This window comes from Prionailurus bengalensis, chromosome B3 (assembly GCF_016509475.1).
Source record: "Prionailurus bengalensis isolate Pbe53 chromosome B3, Fcat_Pben_1.1_paternal_pri, whole genome shotgun sequence".
Classification (NCBI taxonomy): Eukaryota; Metazoa; Chordata; class Mammalia; order Carnivora; family Felidae; genus Prionailurus; species Prionailurus bengalensis.
In genome coordinates, this window is record NC_057355.1 from 82,180,006 (window position 1) to 82,187,992 (window position 7,987).

Consider the following 7,987-nt stretch of genomic DNA (forward strand, 5'->3'; position numbering starts at 1 on the left):
ATAAATAATACAATGAGTAACCACATATTTGAAGCCTTAATATTGAAAATCTTGATAAATTTGTTGGACAAAGCTTCTTTCTGTTCTACACCTATATTTTGCCACCATCAGTTGTAAGATCAGATTCCATTTAAGGTTGTACTGAACATTTTCTCAACTCTCTTAAGTTGTTCCACAGTACATCCATTGAGGTTATTCAGTCAATTCAAACTCAGCATTGACTGAGTAGACAGCAACTGAGCAGTCTTGGTAATATCTTCAAACCCAAAACTCAAGGAAAACCACTTGGAATAATTTGCATTGTATTTAAATTGATGTCACCTAGTGCTCTATACTAAGCAATTATTCTCACCAAAAAGCTAATAGCCTTAACAATTTTCATCTGGACACATTTCCTAGGCTGCTGTAAACATGATTTCATTAACTCACCAGATGTTAACTTTACAGTCTCTTCGAGAAAATTGAAGAGGAGCATTGTGTCATCTAATTCTATAATGCCAGCATTACCCTGATACCAAAACTATATTAGAAGAAAACTATAGACTAATATGTCTCCTGAATATAGATTAAAAAAAGTCTTACCAGCAATTTAGCAAATTGAAACTATAACAATATACAAAAAGGATAATATGCTATGAACAAAGATGCAGAGTTAGTTTCACATTCAAAAATGAGTTATAAATGACTTCAGTGAAATTGGCACAGTAGATAGCTCCAAGGGCCATCTCTCCACAAAAGAAAGATAAGAATTTTATATGAACATAAGATGAAATTTGAAAGGAGCCAAATTTAGTATACAAGTTTTTTTTTTTTCGTTTTTTTTTTTTTTACCACAGTTCCCACATATCTTCACCTTTCTTATGCTACATTTACAGGAAGTCAGAATCCTATTTAGTTAGAATGTAAATGGCTTAAAGCAACAAGAAAGAATTTCCATTTTTAGTATTGCCAGGTAATATCATTTGGACCAATCCTCCAGCTTAGGAAACCTAGAAAAAAGATGGACAAAATTGCTTCCAAACATCAGTTTGAAGGCCATCAAAAAACTAACAAGATTGGGATGCCTGGATGGCTAAGTTGGTAGAGCGTGTGACTCTTTTTTTTTTTTTTTTTTTTTTTTTTAATTTTTTTTTTCAATGTTTATTTATTTTTGGGACAGAGAGAGACAGAGCATGAACGGGGGAGGAGCAGAGAGAGAGGGAGACACAGAATCGGAAACAGGCTCCAGGCTCTGAGCCATCAGCCCAGAGCCCGACGCGGGGCTCGAACTCACGGACCATGAGATCGTGACCTGGCTGAAGTCAGACGCTTAGCCGACTGCACCACCCAGGCGCCCCAAGCGTGTGACTCTTGATCTCAGAGTTTTGTGTTCAAGCCCCATGTTGGGTGTAGAGATTACTAAAAAAAAAAAAAAAAAAAACCAAAAACCTTTAAAGAAAAAAAAAAAGCTAACAGGATGGTGAAGGATTACAGCCAGCATGAGGGGGAGAAAAAAGGCCCAGATAGATAAACTCTCCTTTGGGACCACAATTCTTTAAGGGGTAACTGAGAGGCTGAACAATACTTCTGATGGCCTGCCATAGGTGTAGGTGGACAGGTATTGGATTTGAAGACCTCAAAGTATTTCTACAGTTTCGCAAATTTGATGTCCTACCCAAAATAACAAGGCATGTGTGCAGACAACCTGAATTAAAACTAACAAACAAAAAACTGAAGGAATTTGTCACCACTAAACCAGCCCTACAAGAGATCCTAAGGGGGACCCTGTGAGACAAAGTCCCAGAGACATCACTATAAGCATAAAACATACAGACATCACAATGACTCTAAACCCGTATCTTTCTATAATAACACTGAATGTAAATGGATTAAATGCGCCAACCAAAAGACATAGGGTATCAGAATGGATAAAAAAACAAGACCCATCTATTTGCTGTCTACAAGAGACTCATTTTAGACCTGAGGACACCTTTAGATTGAGAGTGAGGGGATGGAGAACTATTTATCATGCGACTGGAAGCCAAAAGAAAGCTGGAGTAGCCATACTTATATCAGACAAACTAGACTTTAAATTAAAGGCTGTAACAAAAGATGAAGAAGGACATTATATAATAGTTACAGGGTCTATCCATCAGGAAGAGCTAACAATTATAAATGTCTATGCACCGAATACCGGAGCCCCCAAATATATAAAACAATTACTCATAAACATAAGCAACCTTATTGATAAGAATGTGGTAATTGCAGGGGACTTTAATACACCACTTACAGAAATGGATAGATCATCTAGACACACGGTCAATAAAGAAACAAGGGCCCTGAATGAGACATTGGATCAGATGGACTTGACAGATATATTTAGAACTCTGCATCCCAAAGCAACAGAATATACTTTCTTCTCGAGTGCACATGGAACATTCTCCAAGATAGATCATATACTGGGTCACAAAACAGCCCTTCATAAGTTTACAAGAATTGAAATTATACCATGCTTACTTTCAGACCACAATGCTATGAAGCTTGAAATCAACCACAGAAAAAAGTCTGGAAAACCTCCAAAAGCATGGAGGTTAAAGAACACCCTACTAACAAATGAGTGGGTCAACCAGGCAATTAGAGAAGAAATTAAAAAATATATGGAAACAAACGAAAATGAAAATACAACAATCCAAACGCTTTGGGACGCAGCGAAGGCAGTCCTGAGAGGAAAATACATTGCAATCCAGGCCTATCTCAAGAAACAAGAAAAATCCCAAATACAAAATCTAACAGCACACCTAAAGGAACTAGAAGCAGAACAGCAAAGGCAGCCTAAGCCCAGCAGAAGAAGAGAAATAATAAAGATCAGAGCAGAAATAAACAATATAGAAACTAAAAAAACTGTAGAGCAGATCAACGAAACCAAGAGTTGGTTTTTTGAAAAAATAAACAAAATTGACAAACCTCTAGCCAGGCTTCTCAAAAAGAAAAGGGAGATGACCCAAATAGATAAAATCATGAATGAAAATGGAATGATTACAACCAATCCCTCAGAGATACAAACAATTATCAGGGAATACTATGAAAACTTATATGCCAACAAATTGGACAACCTGGAAGAAATGGACAAATTCCTGAACACCCACACTCTTCCAAAACTCAATCAGGAGGAAATAGAAAGCTTGAACAGACCCATAACCAGCGAAGAAATTGAATTGGTTATCAAAAATCTCCCAACAAATAAGAGTCCAGGACCAGATGGCTTCCCAGGGGAGTTCTACCAGACGTTTAAAGCAGAGATAATACCTATCCTTCTCAAGCTATTCCAAGAAATAGAAAGGGAAGGAAAACTTCCAGACTCATTCTATGAAGCCAGTATTACTTTGATTCCTAAACCAGACCGAGACCCAGTAAAAAAAGAGAACTACAGGCCAATATCCCTGATGAATATGGATGCAAAAATTCTCAATAAGATACTAGCAAATCGAATTCAACGGCATATAAAAAGAATTATTCACCATGATCAAGTGGGATTCATTCCTGGGATGCAGGGCTGGTTCAACATTCGCAAATCAATCAACGTGATACATCACATTAACAAAAAAAGAGAGAAGAACCATATGATCCTGTCAATCGATGCAGAAAAGGCCTTCGACAAAATCCAGCACCCTTTCTTAATAAAAACCCTTGAGAAAGTCGGGATAGAAGGAACATACTTAAAGATCATAAAAGCCATTTATGAAAAGCCCACAGCTAACATCATCCTCAACGGGGAAAAACTGAAAGCTTTTTCCCTGAGATCAGGAACACGACAAGGATGCCCACTCTCACCGCTGCTGTTTAACATAGTGCTGGAAGTTCTAGCATCAGCAATCAGACAACAAAAGGAAATCAAAGGCATCAAAATTGGCAAAGATGAAGTCAAGCTTTCGCTTTTTGCAGATGACATGATATTATACATGGAAAATCCGATAGACTCCACCAAAAGTCTGCTAGAACTGATACAGGAATTCAGCAAAGTTGCAGGATACAAAATCAATGTACAGAAATCAGTTGCATTCTTATACACTAACAATGAAGCAACAGAAAGACAAATAAAGAAACTGATCCCATTCACAATTGCACCAAGAAGCATAAAATACCTAGGAATAAATCTAACCAAAGATGTAAAGGATCTGTATGCTGAAAACTATAGAAAGCTTCTGAAGGAAATTGAAGAAGATTTAAAGAAATGGAAAGACATTCCCTGCTCATGGATTGGAAAAATAAATATTGTCAAAATGTCAATACTACCCAAAGCTATCTACACATTCAATGCAATCCCAATCAAAATTGCACCAGCATTCTTCTCGAAACTAGAACAAGCAATCCTAAAATTCATATGGAACCACAAAAGGCCCCGAATAGCCAAAGGAATTTTGAAGAAGAAGACCAAAGCAGGAGGCATCACAATCCCAGACTTTAGCCTCTACTACAAAGCTGTCATCATCAAGACAGCATGGTATTGGCACCAAAACAGACACATAGACCAATGGAATAGAATAGAAACCCCAGAACTAGACCCACAAACGTATGGCCAACTCATCTTTGACAAAGCAGGAAAGAACATCCAATGGAAAAAAGACAGCCTCTTCAACAAATGGTGCTGGGAGAACTGGACAGCAACATGCAGAAGGTTGAAACTAGACCACTTTCTCACACCATTCACAAAAATAAACTCAAAATGGATAAAGGACCTAAATGTGAGACAGGAAACCATCAAAACCTTAGAGGAGAAAGCAGGAAAAGACCTCTCTGACCTCAGCCGTAGCAATCTCTTACTCGACACATCCCCAAAGGCAAGGGAATTAAAAGCAAAAGTGAATTACTGGGACCTTATGAAGATAAAAAGCTTCTGCACAGCAAAGGAAACAACCAACAAAACTAAAAGGCAACCAACGGAATGGGAAAAGATATTCGCAACTGACATATCAGACAAAGGGCTAGTATCCAAAATCTATAAAGAGCTCACCAAACTCCACACCCAAAAAACAAAGAACCCAGTGAAGAAATGGGCAGAAAACATGAATAGACACTTCTCTAAAGAAGACATCCAGATGGCCAACAGGCACATGAAAAGATGTTCAGCGTCGCTCCTTATCAGGGAAATACAAATCAAAACCACACTCAGGTATCACCTCACACCAGTCAGAGTGGCCAAAATGAACAAATCAGGAGACTATAGATGCTGGAGAGGATGTGGAGAAACGGGAACCCTCTTGCACTGTTGGTGGGAATGCAAATTGGTGCAGCCGCTCTGGAAAGCAGTGTGGAGGTTCCTCAGAAAATTAAAAATAGACCTACCCTATGACCCAGCAATAGCACTGCTAGGAATTTATCCAAGGGATACAGGAGTACTGATGCATAGGGGCACTTGTACCCCAATGTTCATAGCAGCACTCTCAACAATAGCCAAAATATGGAAAGAGCCTAAATGTCCATCAACTGATGAATGGATAAAGAAATTGTGGTTTATATACACAATGGAATATTACGTGGCAATGAGAAAAAATGAAATATGGCCTTTTGTAGCAATGTGGATGGAACTGGAGAGTGTGATGCTAAGTGAAATAAGCCATACAGAGAAAGACAGATACCATATGGTTTCACTCTTATGTGGATCCTGAGAAACTGAACAGGAACCCATGGGGGAGGGGAAGGAAAAAAAAAAAAAAAGAGGTTAGAATGGGAGAGAGCCAAAGCATAAGAGACTGTTAAAAACTGAGAACAAACTGAGGGTTGATGGGGGGTGGGAGGGAGGAGAGGGTGGGTGATGGGTATTGAGGAGGGCACCTTTTGGGATGAGCACTGGGTGTTGTATGGAAACCAATTTGTCAATAAATTTCAGAAAAAAATAAAAAAAAAAAACAAAAAAAAAAACTAACAACACAGACTGTATATGCTAAGCCCAAGGAAATAAAAGTCAAGATAGAGGATTTCAGCAGATGACTACAAAAATACATAAAGGTACCAAATGGAAGTTAAAGAACCCAAAAATATATTAGCTGAATTTAAGGACTCAAAGGATTGACTTATAGCAGATTAGACACAGCTGAAAATAGAATTCATGAATTGAAAGTGGTTAATAGAAAATACAATAAAAGAACAAAAACTGAAAAAATTAAAATGTAGTGAAGAGAAAGTCTTGTCATAAATTTAATTGAATTTCCCAGGAAGAGCAGAGAGAGAAAGAAGCAATATATGACTAGATAATGGCTGAGATCTTTCCACAGCTATCAAGACTACAAACAACTGTTTCAAGGGCTGTGAATCAATGACAAGCAAGGAAAAAAAAAAACACATACTGAAACATACCATAATAAAACTGAAAAATAAACAAAAAATTAAAAGCAACAATAGAAAAAGGATTCCCTACAAAAGAGTACCACTTAAAGCTGATTTCTCAGTCACAATATTAGAAGTCAAGTAGATCTCCCTAGCATTCAATAGAAAAAAAATAGTCTTATAGAATAAAGGTAAAATCAAAGATATTTTCAGACAAAGTAGAAAATGATTGTAAAATGAAGTACTGAATACTTTTTCAGACAATAAAACTCTCCAGATGAAATGTTGATATGTAGGAAAGAATGAAAGGCAATAGCAATGGTAAGTATGTGGGTAAATCTAATGTTAATGATAAGTAAAAAGAGTGTAACATTGAAGAAAGAAAGGAAAAAATGGAATAATAATAAATGTTTAAAAAGAAAAAAAGAACAGAGACACATAGGACAAAAATGTATTACAGTACATTTAGATCCAAACATAATAACAAGTACATTGAATTAAAAAAAAATTAATGTTCTAAGTAAATGATACAGGAAGTCCGACTGGATTCAAAAAATGACAAAATCACATTTACAAGGGCCACCAAAAGTCATAATGATACAGAAAGATTAAAAGGATAAAGATGGTATTATAAACAGCTGAATGCCAATATATTTGAAACTTTGAGTGAAATAGAAAAATTCCTCCAAAGTACAACATATTAAAACTTATATGAAAAGAGTAGGTATGTATTAAAACGAATCTATAACTTCAAAGCTTACATGCATTCATAGACCCATATATGACTTTGCTGGTGAATTTTACTAAATAAGAAATAGCACATATTTTTTATAAAGTCTTCAGTAGGATTGAAAAAGAGAAAACACTTGATTTTAGAAGGCTAATATAATCTTGATAAATTCAACAAGGACATAATTATAGGGCTGTGTCATGAATATAAATTAAATATCTTAAGTACGTTTCACAAAATGTTTAAAGGAACATACATATTTGGTTTAACTTTCAAAAATCAGTCATTGTAATGTGCATTTATAGAATAAGAAAAATATACTGCTATATCAATAGATAAGTATAAAGCACTTTATAAAAAAGATACATCATGCAAATACTAAGAGCTGATGTTGCCATACTATTATAAGACAGTAAAATGTAAGGCAAAAAGCATTATTGGAGATAGAGAACATTTAATAATGATAAAGGTTTAATTCAGCAAGAAGAGAACAATTCTAAATTTGTAAGCACTGAGTACCATAGCATTAAAAAAAAAAAAATTGCTTCTCGGCTTTTTGGCTAAGATCAAGTGTAGTATCTGTTATTATCAGTTTAAAATAAATAAAACCAAAACAAATTTTGGAAATACAAGGAGAGATAGAAAAGTCCACTATCCAAGTAGGAGATTAACACATGGAACAAGCAAATAAAAAATATCAGTAAAAGTATTGAAGATTTCAACATAAGCAAACATGACATAAGGAACCTATTTTAGAAGCCACACCTGATAACTGTAGATAATTACATGAAACTATTACAAAATTGAATATAAGGTGAACCACAAAGGAAATCTCAAATTTCAAAGGATTAAAATCACAGAGAATTTGTTCTCCGGTTATAGTAAAAGTTAAGATAAAAGTTAATAGCAAGATAAGAAAATCTCCAAATGTTTGGAAATAAAGTGTATACTTGT

General features: G+C 35.7%; 1 pseudogene; it reads left to right on the forward strand.

Annotated features, from left to right (window-relative positions):
• The first annotated feature begins 7,573 nt into the window (after window positions 1-7,573).
• On the forward strand, window positions 7,574-7,690 carry LOC122469909 (annotated as a pseudogene).
• The last annotated feature ends 297 nt before the right edge of the window (window positions 7,691-7,987 follow it).